The sequence below is a fragment of the Melozone crissalis genome, unplaced genomic scaffold (genome assembly GCF_028551555.1).
Source record: "Melozone crissalis strain CALT ecotype California unplaced genomic scaffold, PUWL_Pcris_2 ptg000091l_1, whole genome shotgun sequence".
NCBI classification, from domain to species: Eukaryota; Metazoa; Chordata; class Aves; order Passeriformes; family Passerellidae; genus Melozone; species Melozone crissalis.
The window spans coordinates 662,332-677,307 of NW_026535868.1; the positions used below are offsets into that span (position 1 = coordinate 662,332).

Below are 14,976 nucleotides of genomic sequence, written 5' to 3' on the forward strand. Positions count from 1 at the left end.
GGTGTCACTAAATAATATTTAAAACTATATTAGATTCAACAAATATACTTTTTAAAGTAAGTAACATCAAGTAGGAATGGACAGAAGAGCTTTGTTTTGAGGTCTGATCAAAAGTGGCTCAGAATCACTCCTGGTACTCAACAATTACCTGTAATGTTGATTTAGAGGAAAGAGCTCAAGGTAACAGAAGAAAAGTGTTAAAGGGATATTTTTCAGAAGAAAAGTGTTAAAGGGATATGTAAGAACATATTTAAGACAAAAATTAAAAAAATAAATTACCCTAGAATGTCTTGGCAAGTGAAACTTTAGTGTCCTCATCTCCCAGTCAACAGCTCATACAAGGAGGAGGGTTGGTTTAGTATCTACAGCTTTTTTCCAAAGCCTTTATTTCTATTTCATCTATTTGTGTTTTGAACTACAGAGTAAGATCTTTTGTATATTGCCTTTGGGTCTGGGAGCTTGGGAGCTTGCTGCTGGTATGTTGTTGCATTAATATAGCTGAAATATCTTTTAAAGCCTTATGTCCAAGGTAAAGATATCTGAGCATCTAAAAGTTAAATGGGCATCTCTCCATCAGCCTCTTTGGGAGTTAAACACTTAGGTTATTGAGTAGCTCCAAACACCATAGACAATGATTTAGCACACTGCACAAATTGCAAGCACTAACATATGGCAAGAACACCCCTTTTATTTGCTTGCACAAGAGCAGGCATGGGGAACACCTGGTTTGCTCAGCCTGGAGGAGAGTCAAGGGAGACCTCACTGAGGTCTTCAACATCCTCACAAGGGAAAGTGGAGGGGCAGGTATCGGCCTCTTCACTCTGCTGCCCACTGAGAGCACTGGAGGAGATGAAGTCGGGAGGGGAGAGTTTTAGGTTGCACATCAGGAAGAGATTTTTCACCCGGAGGGTGTTTGAGCACTGGAACAAGCTCCCCAGAGCAGTGGTCACAGCTCCTAGCTTGAGTTCGAAAAGCATTTGGACAATGCTATCAGGCACATGGTGGGACTCCTGTGCTGTCCTGTGCAGGGCCAGGAGTGGGACTCCATGGTCCTGATGGGTCTCCTGTAACTCAGTACATTCCATGATTTTATGAACTAATTTACCATTGTCTTCAATGACTGCGATACTTCCAGGAAAAATCTGTAGAAGAAACTGACCATCAAAATTTTCTTATAGTCTACATTTTCATCACCAGCTGAGCCTGGAAGAGCAATTTCCTTAAGGACAAGTCTGCATGCTTCATCCAACATTTGTTCATTCCAGTGTCTGTCAGGAAGAATAATAGATACAATCAGACCAGGACTAATAAAAAATAAATACCAATTGCAGTAATTTATGTGTACCATCGACCACAGACACTCCTGATCACAATTAAGTCAAAATATTGATTCTAATAATGTCTGCAATTTTTAAAATGGTGTAGATCAATCTTGCTCACAGAGCTGAACTCCCATAAGCAAACGGAATTAAGTGCTATGCCAGCATTTTTAAATAAACAAATACACAAATAAACCCTATTACAGCTTTAAAGCTGCTTTAGCAGTCTTACTGATTCTCACCATATTGCAGATACTGTCCCGTATTTGAAAAAAAGTAGATATAGATGCAAAATGTAGATACTTTCAAGGGATCTAATTAGCTGTTACATTTTCTGAAAGCACTTTCTTCTTCAAGTAACTCAACACAGTTAATTCTATATAGTTACACAGCTACAGATACCAAAATATTAAGTCTGTTAGACTAAATTTAATAATGTTAAGCATCAAAAACATCAACTAAAGAAACAGTTGCATATTAAATAGCAAAAAAAGGCCATGGGGGTTTCATTTAGTGTTATTTTTATGCTGCTTGAATTTGCAATTTTTTTCCTCCAAAACTTTGAAAAGTGCTGCAAAGTGAGAAGGAAAGTCAGGGACTAATTCCAGAGATTATTGAGACCTTGTACATGAAGATATGTTGAAAAGGTGAAGACTTGACTTGTGCTTCTAACTTTATTTGGCACATCTAATGTTCTCAAACTTGGTATTTTTAGAGACAAACTGAAGGACTCAAGAACACTGATAAGAGGATTATCAAATGTATGGGGTACAGAGTAATTTATTCATCCTTGGGTTTAGGTGCACAACTGACTGATGTATACCTCACCCACTTATCTCACAGGCCATCTCTTATCTCTCTGCATAATTCACACTGGAGTTGAGCTTCATGTGCAAACTCCAAAATGTAACAATCCTGAAAAGTCATCATTAAGGCTTGATCATTCACTTGAACATACAAGGCATCAGTCAGGTAAATGAAATCTTTCTGTACTTTCATGTCCCAAGGAACATGAACCTGAGCTCTCAAAGTCCCTTTGCTCAGAGAGACACAAGACAAAGAAATTTTACCTTCCAGTAAGGGTCCAACAAGTTTGTTTAGCACAGACTGTTGTTGAGCCAGCACCTCCATAGAAAATGCTTAGATCCTTTATCATGTCTGTACCTTCTTCAAAAAGGACCCTCATCCCAGCATTGGTTATCGGAAGAGCATTTTCCCGTCTTGGTGCTTGTCAAAATGCAGAGACGTACTCCCCCTGAGCAAGATTACAGAAATGCAGACATGTAAGTATCTGAAAGTAGATTTTGTTATTGTGCTATGTGAAGCAAGAGAACAGAAAATTAAGAGCACAAATTCAACTTCCTGAGGATTCAAGACCATGCATTTTCTCCTCTTGACCTTTCAGTAGATTTAGCATCTTTGATTTTCTAGCAGCTCGTACACAATCCTCCATCACCTACACAGTTCAGATGACCTAGATTTTTTCATGGTAGATAACAGCAAGACAGGGATTTTGTGGAACTGTATTTATAACAAGACCATAAGTTTAGAGGCTTCAAGGTATTGCCAAACTTCAGTATTCATATAAGATAACCCATAATTCTCTTCTAAGATCCCATATCCACTCTTGCAAATCCAGTATCAGTTAAAGACTATTATTCAGTTCAGCAACATTTATGGAACCACCATATGCACATATCCAATCTTATCCCATTTTAAGGAAAAATCCTCAGGAGATAACAATGCTTTGCCAATTTGATGCCAGTCATATCACAGGTGTGCAGTCTGCTTTGGTGAGCACAATGGCAACTTGTCCAAGACCCCTTTCCACAGGGGATCTAGACAACTGCTATTTCCCTCATCATTTTAGGGCAAACTATTTTCTGAATATTACTCTTTATGTAGCATTGCCAGCTACCTGCTGAGTTGTGTTTTTGGCTGAAACTGGGAGATACTATGGCACTGAAATGAATAAATGTAAGGAATTCAGAAAGTGAGCAGTAACAGTGCTAGTTCAAACAGATGGATTATGCCCCTTCTTGCTCTTTATTTCATAGTCTTTAATTCTGCATAAAGCAAATCTAAATAAACTAATAACTTACCTTCCTAGAATAGGGAATATGGATAGAGACTAAGATCTCTTCTGGTGTAATGGTATTGTTACCAACTCCATCTGCAAAAATATCACTCACAGAAATCTGTCGCCTTTGTCCTAAAAAAAAAAGAAACAAAAAACTCAAATCCAGAAAATTCCCTACAATTGTGCAATTAACACAATATCAATAGTATTTTAATTAGCAAGAAATACCTGCTGCCTTCCTGAATAAATAAACACTACAGAGCTTACATAAAAAACTATCAGTGATATGTTCCATAAATTCAAATGGTTGCTCCATCTTCCATAACATCATAATACCAGATTCCTAAAAAAAGTACTCAGAGGTCAATCCCCATTCTATAATCCTCCCTTCCAATACTGCCATGATGATTCCACCCTCAACCCTATCAACTTATTCCAGATCTCTGCAGCTGCTGTCATAACTACCTTTCAGTCTAAAACATACAAAATGAGGAAGCAAACTGAGAGGTAAAGAACTGCTGCAAAAGTAGAATGTTATTAGGAGGGTGGGGCTTTTGTTGTTTAGGTTTTGGGTTCATTTCTTCTTTTCTTTTTTTGCTTTTCCCCTGAGATTCTGAGCATTTCCAGGAGTCCAGAAAGAAATAAATGCTATTGCTCTTTCCTTTCTCTTTTTGGTATTTTATTCTGAAAGTGAACATATTTGTTATTCTGTGATGGATATTATGAAAGATAAAATTCTCAGAAGGAAGATGACAAAATTCTGCAAGGAACCTAAATCTCTAAGAGCCCTTTGAACATTGAAATGCTACAGAGACAGGCTATCTCCTCCTACCTTTTGAAGCCAGATTGAGCATGCAGTTGCTGGCTGCCAGAACAGGATTCAAGTCTGATGTTGATTTTCTATTTATGATGTTTCCACCAAATGACTCGAAAAAATAAAGAAGTTTATGTTACTTTTCTCGGTAATCATCATATTAAGTGACAATATGAGATGCAAATTATATGTACATTAATACGTATTGAAAGCTACAAAAAGAGGTATTGATAGAAAATTCATGGCAAAATCAAAATTAAAAATGCAAGTTCTACATGTGGTCAGGACCAATTTCACATTTGTTACAATTTTTTCAAATAGTAATTGTAAGTAATTCCCAACATACAGCAACGTTTCTTATCTGTTCTCCGCCCAGAGTTCTCAATTGCTGCAAGACAGCACAGAAAACCCTTGTCTTCTCTTCAGGGAACTTGGCAATTGCATTTGTCAAGACGTCTTTCACTAGAGAGAGGCTGCAGGCAGCTCCCAGAGTTAACCCTGTAACCAAAAGATTATGAAAGTGTAACACGTGCATTGCTTTATTGCCTGGGTTTTAAAGTGTCTTCAGACTGAAGAGTTAGGACAGCTCATGGGAGCTAAGGCAGATAAAAGGAGAGAAGCCTTTGCATTTTAAAGGAACTGGAACCTTTATTTCAGGAGACTGAGGGTAAAATCCCTAGAAATTATGAAATAGAACTAATACCTCACCTCCTCTGCTGAAAGGGAAATCCCTTCTGTGCTTCCAGCTGCACATCCCAACTGCTTCCCTTACACCTTGCTTTGACTGAGTAAAAATTTAGGAGACATCACACAAAGGTGAGTCAGCTTCAAAACGCTTTCAAAAGACTTCCTATTCCAAAGCATGACTTCCATCCTAATTTCATCTTCCTTTGCATATGTACATGCTAGTTATTCTTCTAACATGGGGGTAGGTAGCATTGGCAGCAAAAACCCAAATAGTCCTAACAATGAAGACAGTATCATTTTTCCCACTCGAAAGAGAACTCATATGCATTTACTTCGGAAGTTTTTTTTGTAAGATTATACTTCTGATTTTTTTTGTAAATGGTACACAGTTCCCTTCTATTAAAAATAATTATTTACATAATAAATGAATGTTTTCAATGAATACTGGGATTCAATTAAATGTATAAATGAAAACAGAAATAAATTTAATGCATTTTAATTAAGCAAAGCAATATTAAATTTTGTGTATTTAAAAGAAAAATTTAATCAAAACATATTTTGCATTTAAATCTGATGAAAGAGAGGAAATGCTGTTTCTGGCTGGCAAACTAAACTGCCTATCTCTTGTTTAGGACTAGTAAGTCTCACCTTCAAATACCTAGGTTTTATTTACACACTTTAAAGAAGGAGTAAGAATTCTCCCAGCTTTTTTCAATTCCTAGCTACTTTTCAGCAAAGAATAAATTAGTCTTTGAATAGAACTGGATGGCTGACCAGAAATAAAATAGATATTCTAAATGCAACGACAGAACTATCAAACACAGCTTATCACTTAAGAAAAAAGTGCCTTTCGGGCATATAGCAAATAATTAATCAGATATGACTTTCCTTAAAAATTTGGCTATAAGCTAGTACAATGTAATTTTTATTCAACTACTTCAGACTATTATACTAAGCTGAGACCTGTTCTGGTTGTAGTTCTAATCCACCAGAAATTATTTAAAACCCAAAACCTAGTCTAGCTAAAAAAATCTCCACGCTTAGTATAAACATGTAAGTTGAGGTACAACATTTTTAACCCATTATAATTAATGTTGTTATGATTGAGAACAAGATTAGTCAATGCATATCAGTGATGCCAGTTTAATCACAGCCTTTTTTCTAATGTAACCAAGCATGCCACATGCTAACTCTCCCTGTGGTTCTGTAAGGATCTCTCTGCTATTCAGCAGTCACAGAGCAAATCCTGCATGACTGACCACCAGAACCAGTATTGCCAGAATAATCACCCTTGCACTAAGGCCCAAGATAATATTGCTGGTCAGCTCTGCACTGAGTCAGGAAGCCAAAACCCTCCTGCACTGTGTTTGGCAACAGCCCCTTGACCTGGGAAACAGCCAAGCACGCTTAGGGAATGAGTTGCTCAGCACTCTGGAATGGTGCAGCATTCCTTACTGCAAAGAAATCTTCTATTTTGGAAAAAAGTAATGTTTACTGACCATCATTTGTGTATTTCAGCACATTCAGATCAGGGATCCTTGCAGGAGCAATAAGAACTGGATGGAACACACCTCTGAACTTCATGTCAGGTCCTACAAGACAGGAATAGACGCAGACAAAAAGCTTTTCCATAACGACAGCTCCCACATACTGGAACGTAAGCTTAGGGATGAAGATGCAAAAAGAACCACAAACGTAGCCCCAGTCCTCTCATGCACACTGGAACTAAAGCAACAGGAGCTGTTCTGATCACATACATACCCACACTGGTGTTCCCAACCACAAGAGGTGCTTTAGGGTAGGTGGCTTTCAGATCCAGCAGTTCATCCAAGCTTACAGGAGAAATCCATGTTACTCGCTCCCCACGAAAAACCAGAGTTCTTTTTGGTTGATTTTCTGCCATTCTCTGATGGAGAAACATGGCAGATTTAAATATTTAGACATACAGACAGAAGTGAGGCCTAATAGACAATAGACTGAAAGTCAAAAATGTTCTTAAACAACAGCAATTCTACACAGTCCTTTAAAATTGGATAAAAAGGGGACAGAAATGTTATGCTGGCTAATGTTTGCACAATGATGAAAGTCGAGACTGTGTGGGTGAAAGGTCTTCAAGTAATTCCAGTGGGCTTATAAACAAGAATGATAATAAACAGTCCCCTAGCAAAAGATGTAGGGATAGATCCTGCAATTGCTAAAACTGTTAAAAAAGTGATGAAAAAATACTTAGTAGTAGTTCTTGGAGAGCACCAATGGCACTGACAGCAGCATCCCCTTCTAGATTATGCATACACTTAAGTGTCTCCGGCTGTTCTAGCACTGATCACTTGGAAATAGCTTGTGAACCAGTGCTGGTACAAACACACAGTAAAGAACTCCTGTCCTGCAGTCATCAATCTTTCTCCAGAAGCAGTCAGCTAACTACAGAATCTGGCTTTGAATCTCTACAATGGTAATAAAGTAAAACAAACAGCATTCAGTTTTTCTAGGGCAAATACTGCTGTCAATAATTAAGGATGCCTAACGCTTTCAATTCCAGCTGTTTATATCTTTGGCATACCTTAATCACAGGGGCTAAACACTCTCTGATCTGGGCGGCCATCTGAGAACAGACTAACACAACTATTAAGCCACAAAACTGTTTTCCGATGTTAAAAATTGTTTGCTATTCAGTTTGCTGTGAAGTATTTTTATCTTCAGCTGCTGGACTGAAAATTCAGTTTAAGTTGCTTCTTTACCTTCTCACCTGACATCTAACTCTGCAGCTTCATTTTCCCAATATGACTTTTTTTTGGTATGCGAATATTCAATAAGCTTACTGGGCAAAAAAACAACAAGGAGTATAACAACATTAAAACGTTCTGACATGTCTTCTGATGAATTACTGCTAAGCAGGACTTAAGAATTAATTCTGAACAGAGCAACAAATAGTCTACAAGCAGCAAAAGGTACCATTAGTTCTGGAGGGAAGATAAGCTCCTGGGTGGGATCTAAGGGCTGGAATTCATCTGCTGAAAACAGATGGCTGGTGGACACCTTAAAAAGAAGACAAGCAAAGACCAAGAATTTTCTCTCATCATTAATTTCACAAAACAATATTAAAAGCAAAAGCAAAGCCAAACCAATAGACTGCCACTGAAGTTAGTAAAAAATGTAGTAATTTCATTATCATTTGGATTTGTTTTTAAATCACCATGCATCATTTGGAGGTGCTGAGGTGAAAGAAGTGTTCATAATATTTTCTTAAATGCTACTGCTAACACAAATGACAGTGCAGAAGCAAGCAACTGAAGGACTAAGGACAGGCTTCCTGTAGTTCTACTATAACAAAGTAGCTTCATGCCAACCTAAAGTACTGAAAACCCAAAGAGGTAGATCAGCTATTACTGAAAGAAAATTAAGAACAAGGTGAAATACTTGTATGGATAAGAGGTTTCACATAAAATCACAATCATAGCTCTAATTTTTTAGAGTGTATCAATTCTCCAGAGTCAAGTCAGCAGTTTTCCTAAGATACCAGTACTCAGAGCATCACTGATCATTGATTTAAGCAAATTTCACATATGCCCTAATGTCTTTCACAATGTAATTCTCACTGTATTGGTAAAGCTCAGACTATTAATAGTACTGACCCTGAAGAGCTGTTCAAATCTCAGCTCTGGAGACCCAAACTACCTTATACCAATTATCTGACCACAGATAGTGCTATCAGAGCCCCCCCATACAAATTTACACATAGAATCCTCAATTTTTCAAAATATTTCCAAATTTCTCACGAGGAATAATAAAATATCATATTTATCAAATACTATATGCAATATTCTTTCTCTAAGTTTTATATTGAAGCAGGGTCAGTAGTATATTTAAAACTTTACCTTCTCTTCATTGTCAAAAAAATTATCTTCCTGATCCAAGCAACATTTTCCATTTGCTTTTCTTTGACAACAAATGGATTCCTAAAATACAAAAATCCCATTAGTGACATACTGCCCAGAATGGCAATGAGTTAAAGCTCATAAGATAAGAGTGACTCTATATTTCAATAAAGTTCTAGATGAAGTTTATTAACAAGCTGAATTAGAAGGATTAAGTGTTAAAGGAATGATATTAAAAAATTATTTTAAGTCATCAAATGTTGACATCCTTAATACAAAATAATTCCCACTGTGTAGAATTCTTTTGACATTGTGAGAGCAGATGTAGATGGTCTGTATTGTTTCCTTTACCAACTGTTCACTCCCATTTCTCCTTGGTAGGTTTCTGACACATTGCAGTGCGTGATAAATTCTAAGAACGTGGACTGAAATTCTGCTTTTATTCATGCCAGTACTAACTCACAGTAAACCACATGGAGTTACTTCAGATTACTCCTCATAATCCAGGCTAGACGCCATGTTCACTTCTGTTTATCAATTTTTCTAAGGGGTTTTTTACACCATTTACTCAGAATGACACCTTTAAACAGAGGGTCAGTGAAAATCTTGATGGCCTGTATATGCATATACACTGATGCCCCCAATCTAGCACTCCTATCACCAGTACTTCTTACCTTACAGAAGGTTTTACAGGCATCTAAGATTGGCCTGTATCCAGTACAGCGGCACAAGTTCCCTGAAGGAAGGAAATCAGTCAGAAAAGGTTTTGCTCTAAAGATGTGGCTTTAGAACGTCATATATTTATGTGAGTTTTGTGTTTTTTAAGCTCAAGGAGAAGTGTCAGCTCTCAAAAATAAAAAACAGAACAGTGACACAAGACTTAGGACCTTGCAGCTCCTGACAAAAAATGCTGTTGTTTCAAGGGGTGTATGAAATAGTTGAGATCTGCACTACAGTGAATGCTGGCTCCAGGTCAGCAGGAGAATAAGAGATTGTACAGTATTTTTTACCCACTCAAAATATTGTTCTCTTTCCCCCTGACTTTTTTTCTAGAAGTGAAGGAAACTAACGTTACACCTTTAAACTCACCACACAGCAACAGGAAATGTCCTTGGCTCCACTGTGGCTCTAGAGCACAACAGATGACAGAAGGCTATTTTACCTACAATAAATGCTCACACTTTCCCTTACTGAAGATAAGGCCAAGAGATGCAGACTATCTGTTTTAATCCTACTGCAAAGGGCCTGTCCTGCAAGGTTTATGACATTCTCAACACCAGGCATAAAGGGACCTTGGAGACGCTCACATGCAGCTGCTTCTCCAATATGACATAATTTTTGCACATCTGATTTTAAGCATTTCAAAAGACACATATGGGGATGTTTTGAGCACCTGAAACAGTCCACAGCTCTGTGTTTCATTTTCCAGGATAAAAGAATGACAGGGAATACAAGGCCTCCATCCAGCAGCAACTCTTCTAGAAAGCACAGCTTGTAAGAGTACATCCTCCATGCATGCAGACATGTATACTCACACAGACAAGCACTCACAAAGCACCTGAAGAAATGCTTCAGGAACACACCTGCAAACTAAAAAGTGGCAATATTTACCAGCCAGAGCTGCAATCATCTGCTCTGAAGTTGGTTCTGGGTGGTTTCTTAGCAAAGTGTATATGGACATCACCATTCCAGGTGTGCAGAACCCACACTGGGAGCCATGGCACGTGGCAAGTCTTTCCTGAAACGAAATACCACAAACAACACTCCTTCCAGCACTCATCTCCATTCTAATGAATGCTCTCTTAAATAGGTGATGCCATACAAAATGTTGCCTTGGTAATAAACCAGACTTTTTAAGTAAAACATTTAAAACAATATCAAATGCAAATAATTATTTTGGGTGTGATGTTGATGCACATGTTACTAAAGAAGCTAAGTAACCTTCAGCAGACTTCTGTCTTTTTTGCACTTATACTAAAACATGAACCAAAGGGACACTGTCCAAGATGTGTCATTAGCCCAAAGAGAGCAAAGCCTGACCCACTCCAACAATCATCACGTATCAACTACTTGATCAGACTGTCAATATTAAAGTAAGTTCCATCATCAGCCTTGATCAATCAACCACCAGAAAACAACCCTGCCCTCTGTTGTCACTTAGCAGGGAAAACAACAATCTTATTAAATTTCCATGCCCTAAAAGCACTGTCACTAAATTCATTCCATACAAAAAAGAAATTAGTAATCTTCCTATATAGTGATACTGCACTCTCACCTGAACTGGATGAATCCTGGTTTTGGCACTTCCAATACCTTCCACTGTAGTCACTGCTGCACCATAAAAGGAGCAAATGGGAAGCAAACATGCATTGGCTGAATAGTGTCTTTGGAACATAAAGGGGAATAAAGAACATGAATATTATTTAATAAACAAATCTGAGTATTATTTTTCAGTCAATCAAGACATAGCTCATACTTACATACAAAGCAGCCACTATTAACATTTGGAATGAGAAGTGATCACTTTTTAGCTGTCTCTTGACCCCCATATAAAAGCATATCTATAAGGACAATTCAATGGAATTTACATCTTCCTTAATACCTCAGTCTTTTCTAATTGCCCTCTCGTCTCTCTTGCCCACAAGGAATCTGTCAACTGTATTTTGAAGAAGAAAGGTAGGGAAAGGAAGATTGCTGTAGTCATCAGAAGAAAGTAAAGAATTACTGCTGCAAACTTATAATCAAAATTCCGATCCACAGGAAATTCTGATGTAAAATAGATACCATTGTTCCTATTTAGGAACAATGTTGCAGCATAAGCCACAGCATACCTTGCAGTTGAGAAGGCCATGATCCACAGAGTATCATCAAACAATTGAGAAAGCTTCAACTCACAGAGTAACATCATACCACTTCAGAAGGCTTCAGGAGTATGCCCATACAGAGTAACATTATGTCACTTCAGAAGGCTGCAAGTGTCTGCCCTTCTTGCTCTTTAGCCCAGCCTTTTATACCTTCATGTTGATGCATTGCACCTGTGTGCCCTCTGTTCCCTTTGGTGATTGGTCAGTGCCCCTGGGCACTCCAGCTCTAATTGCTTTTAATGCTGCTCACCTGACCTACACAGCTGTAGCCCACTGGGGATGAGGCTCAGCCACAGCCCCACTCCCAATCACCACAAACTGTGCACCTACAGAACAACACACCAAAATGAAAATTCTTCAAAGCATTTAATAATTTCAATGAAATTATTTAAAATTATTGGGTTTTAATACAGTTTAATTTTTTCAGTAGTCTGCTTTAATTTTAGCTCTTTCATTAACTTTAAACATTTTCATTTGTGTTGCATTCCAATGTAATGTAATTGTACAAAAGGACAGCTGGAATGTTTTTTCCCCACCCAATAAACACTTCAGCGTACAATGACATGTAACCATTTAACAATTTGATTGATATTTTCTCAACTTAAAAGCAATTTATTCCAGTCTTTAGCTTACGGACTCAAACTCCAGGTTTCAGTTCAAAATCTTTCTTTCTGTGGGTGGGATGTAAGGAATGGAGTTCAGTATTAAAGGGCTGATAAGACTCACACTTGTGCCTACCCTACCTTCCCACCAATTATATGACAGTATGCTGGTTTTGGCTGGGACAGAGTAGTAGCTAGTTTGAAGCTGTGCTCTGGATTTGTGCTGGAAGCAGTGCTGATAACACAGGGATGTTTAGTTACTGCAGAGCAGGGCTTACACAGAGTCAAGGTCTTTTCTGCCTCTCACCCCACCCCACCAATGAGGAGACTTTGGGAGACAACAAACTGGGAAGGACACAGCTGGGACAGCTGACCCAAAATGACCAAATCATATTCCATGTCATGTGGCATCATGTGCAACATATAGAACTGCGGGAAGAAGAAGAAAGGGTGGAAGTTTTGGAGTGATTGTGTTTGTCTTCCTAAGTAACCATCACAGATGATGGTGTCCCAGCAGTCACTGGACATCTGCCTGATGATGGGAAGTAGTGAGTAAATTGTCTACTTTGCTTTGTTTGCACAAGCAGCTTTTGCTTTATCTATTAAACTGTCTTTTCTCAACCCATGAATTTTCTCCTTCAGCATTCTGATTCTCGGCCCCATTCCGCTGGGGGGAGTGAGTGAGCACCTGCACGGTTCTCAGTTACTAGCTGGACTTAAACCACCATACTGAGCTGCAGGTAGGAGCCACATTCCAGTGGTCAAGCCAAAGAATCTCAAATTAATGCCTCCTATGACCTCTTGCAGGGGCTATCAGTATTTATTTATAAATCAAGCATTTGAGTATGATAGTTCAGCAAATTTACAATACAGCTGAATCAACAGCAATTTTTCCAGCATTCTCCTTTTGGATTAAAGTGACCTTTCCTCTAGATACTTCTACTATTAAGTACAAGTTCTACAACTCTGTTTTTAAGGTTTCATATCTGGAAATGGTATCAACAATCATAAATTTTTCTGCAGTTTCAAAATATTCTGTTGAGGATACCGTATCTTCTTTGAAGCTGGCTCATAAGTTGATATCATCACTGTGCAAGCACCACAACCACCTCCTCCACAGCCATACTTAGTTCCTGTAAGACAGACTGAAAATGCTGTCATTAGGGAAAATAATTATCTGGTTCCATTCTGGGCTTTATTCCACTCAAAGGCTTGAGACAACCTTTTTTCCTAAACTCCTAAGGAACACAGAATTTGTCTGGTATCAGCATATGTACTGGATTCTGTTCTATATTGGAATAAATTTTCAGTGAAAGCAAGATGGAAGCTAAGAAGTTACATGACCAAAATCCTCTTCCCAAGAAAACAGAAAACTTGATTATAATTTATTTTGGAAGAGGAGTAAGTTGTGACAGAAAAGGGAAGTGAAAATTACTTCTCCAAGTGAAAACTGGAAAGGAAGAAATATGTAATGGGCAAATCAGCTGTATATTTGAAATTCCAGTGGAACACTAAAACAAATTTCCCAGTTTCTCCCAGAAGGCCCATTTATAGACAGGATATTTGCCTTGCATCACATCTGAAGGATCACACTTCTGAGAGAAGTGCTCATTTCTGTGAATCTGGAACAGTGGCCAGTCTAAAACTGTGAATCAACAAACAGCTACTTTAATGTTCCAACGCCACCAAAAGAAGATGCCTTTTTGCCCCACAAAATTCCATCAGTCTCAGGTTTTCATCACAAGATCTCCCCTTTACCAGGAGAGAGACTATTACAAAGCCTGGGGACTTTTATTCTGTCAAGTTACTGACCCCTAGGTTTTTAGACTTCTTTATGAGGTGGGAGGGGAGGAACACAGACACATATTCATTGCGCCTGATGGCATAATTTATCTCTTTAAAAAGCCAGGCCAAAAATACAGCAGCTCAACTGAAGGATATTTGGATTAAGAAAGAGACATCATTTAGTGCAGTTGATTTATCTTAAAGCTATCACAACTTCCTTAATCTGGTAATTAAACCTTGAATTAAAATTTCTTAGAATTTTACTTGAATAAGGCTTTCATGAGTGACTTTAGGGAACAGACAAGAAAAGGATACGCCTCTTTCGCAGATAAGCCAAGAGCATTTGTTCAGGATCAGCATTTTTCTCTATTATCTACAGCAAGAAAGTAAAAACAAGGTTTAATTAAGAAACCAAGGCATTTCGTAATCCAGGGCACAGACTACATTCACACAAGGCCAGAAGAGAATCCTTCTCTGGTTCCCTCTCATAGTACTACACTAATTGCCAAACACCACAGGAGAGTTTGGACTCCTGGAAACTCCTTTTCAGACACATACACTTCCAGAAAAGAACTGTTAGGGCACCGGGCAAGTACTAAAAATAACTGGTGCTCAGTGAAATGTTATACTGAGGGAACTGACCTTCGGCCACACTAGAAATAAAAATGTAGAACTTTAAAGACAGCATAAAGAACTAACTAATGATTTGCAGATTTTAAAGTCTCCCTGGCACTCTGACATACTCGAATAAACATTAGAGGAAGTCTGTAAGGCTATCGGCAGTAGCGATTTCTTTTCTAGTTTTATTTATATTAACCTTCACTTGCTGTAAGAAACTGACAACAGAAATATCCACACTCTTGATCGAGTACAGTATTTCTTATTTGGTCACTTAGAATCAGCTAGTTCATTACACTTGGTTTGGATCAACAACCAGTCCTAGCAATATT

At 38.1% G+C, this 14,976-nt stretch overlaps 2 long non-coding RNA genes and 1 pseudogene across 2 annotated transcripts; all 3 read right to left on the minus strand.

Moving 5' to 3' along the window:
- Positions 1–1,757: 1,757 nt before the first annotated feature.
- Positions 1,758–8,100, minus strand: LOC128947181 (aldehyde oxidase 1-like; annotated as a pseudogene).
- A 694-nt stretch (positions 8,101–8,794) lies between these two features.
- Positions 8,795–10,473, minus strand: LOC128947175 (uncharacterized). Its single transcript, XR_008484034.1, has 3 exons — positions 10,387–10,473; positions 9,450–9,511; positions 8,795–8,856 (listed from the first exon to the last, which is right to left on the minus strand). It is a non-coding gene; the product is annotated as an uncharacterized LOC128947175 (long non-coding RNA).
- A 647-nt stretch (positions 10,474–11,120) lies between these two features.
- On the minus strand, positions 11,121–14,410 carry LOC128947174 (uncharacterized). The gene is made up of 3 exons (XR_008484033.1): positions 14,342–14,410; positions 13,290–13,386; positions 11,121–11,159 (listed from the first exon to the last, which is right to left on the minus strand). It is a non-coding gene; the product is annotated as an uncharacterized LOC128947174 (long non-coding RNA).
- Positions 14,411–14,976: the final 566 nt, after the last annotated feature.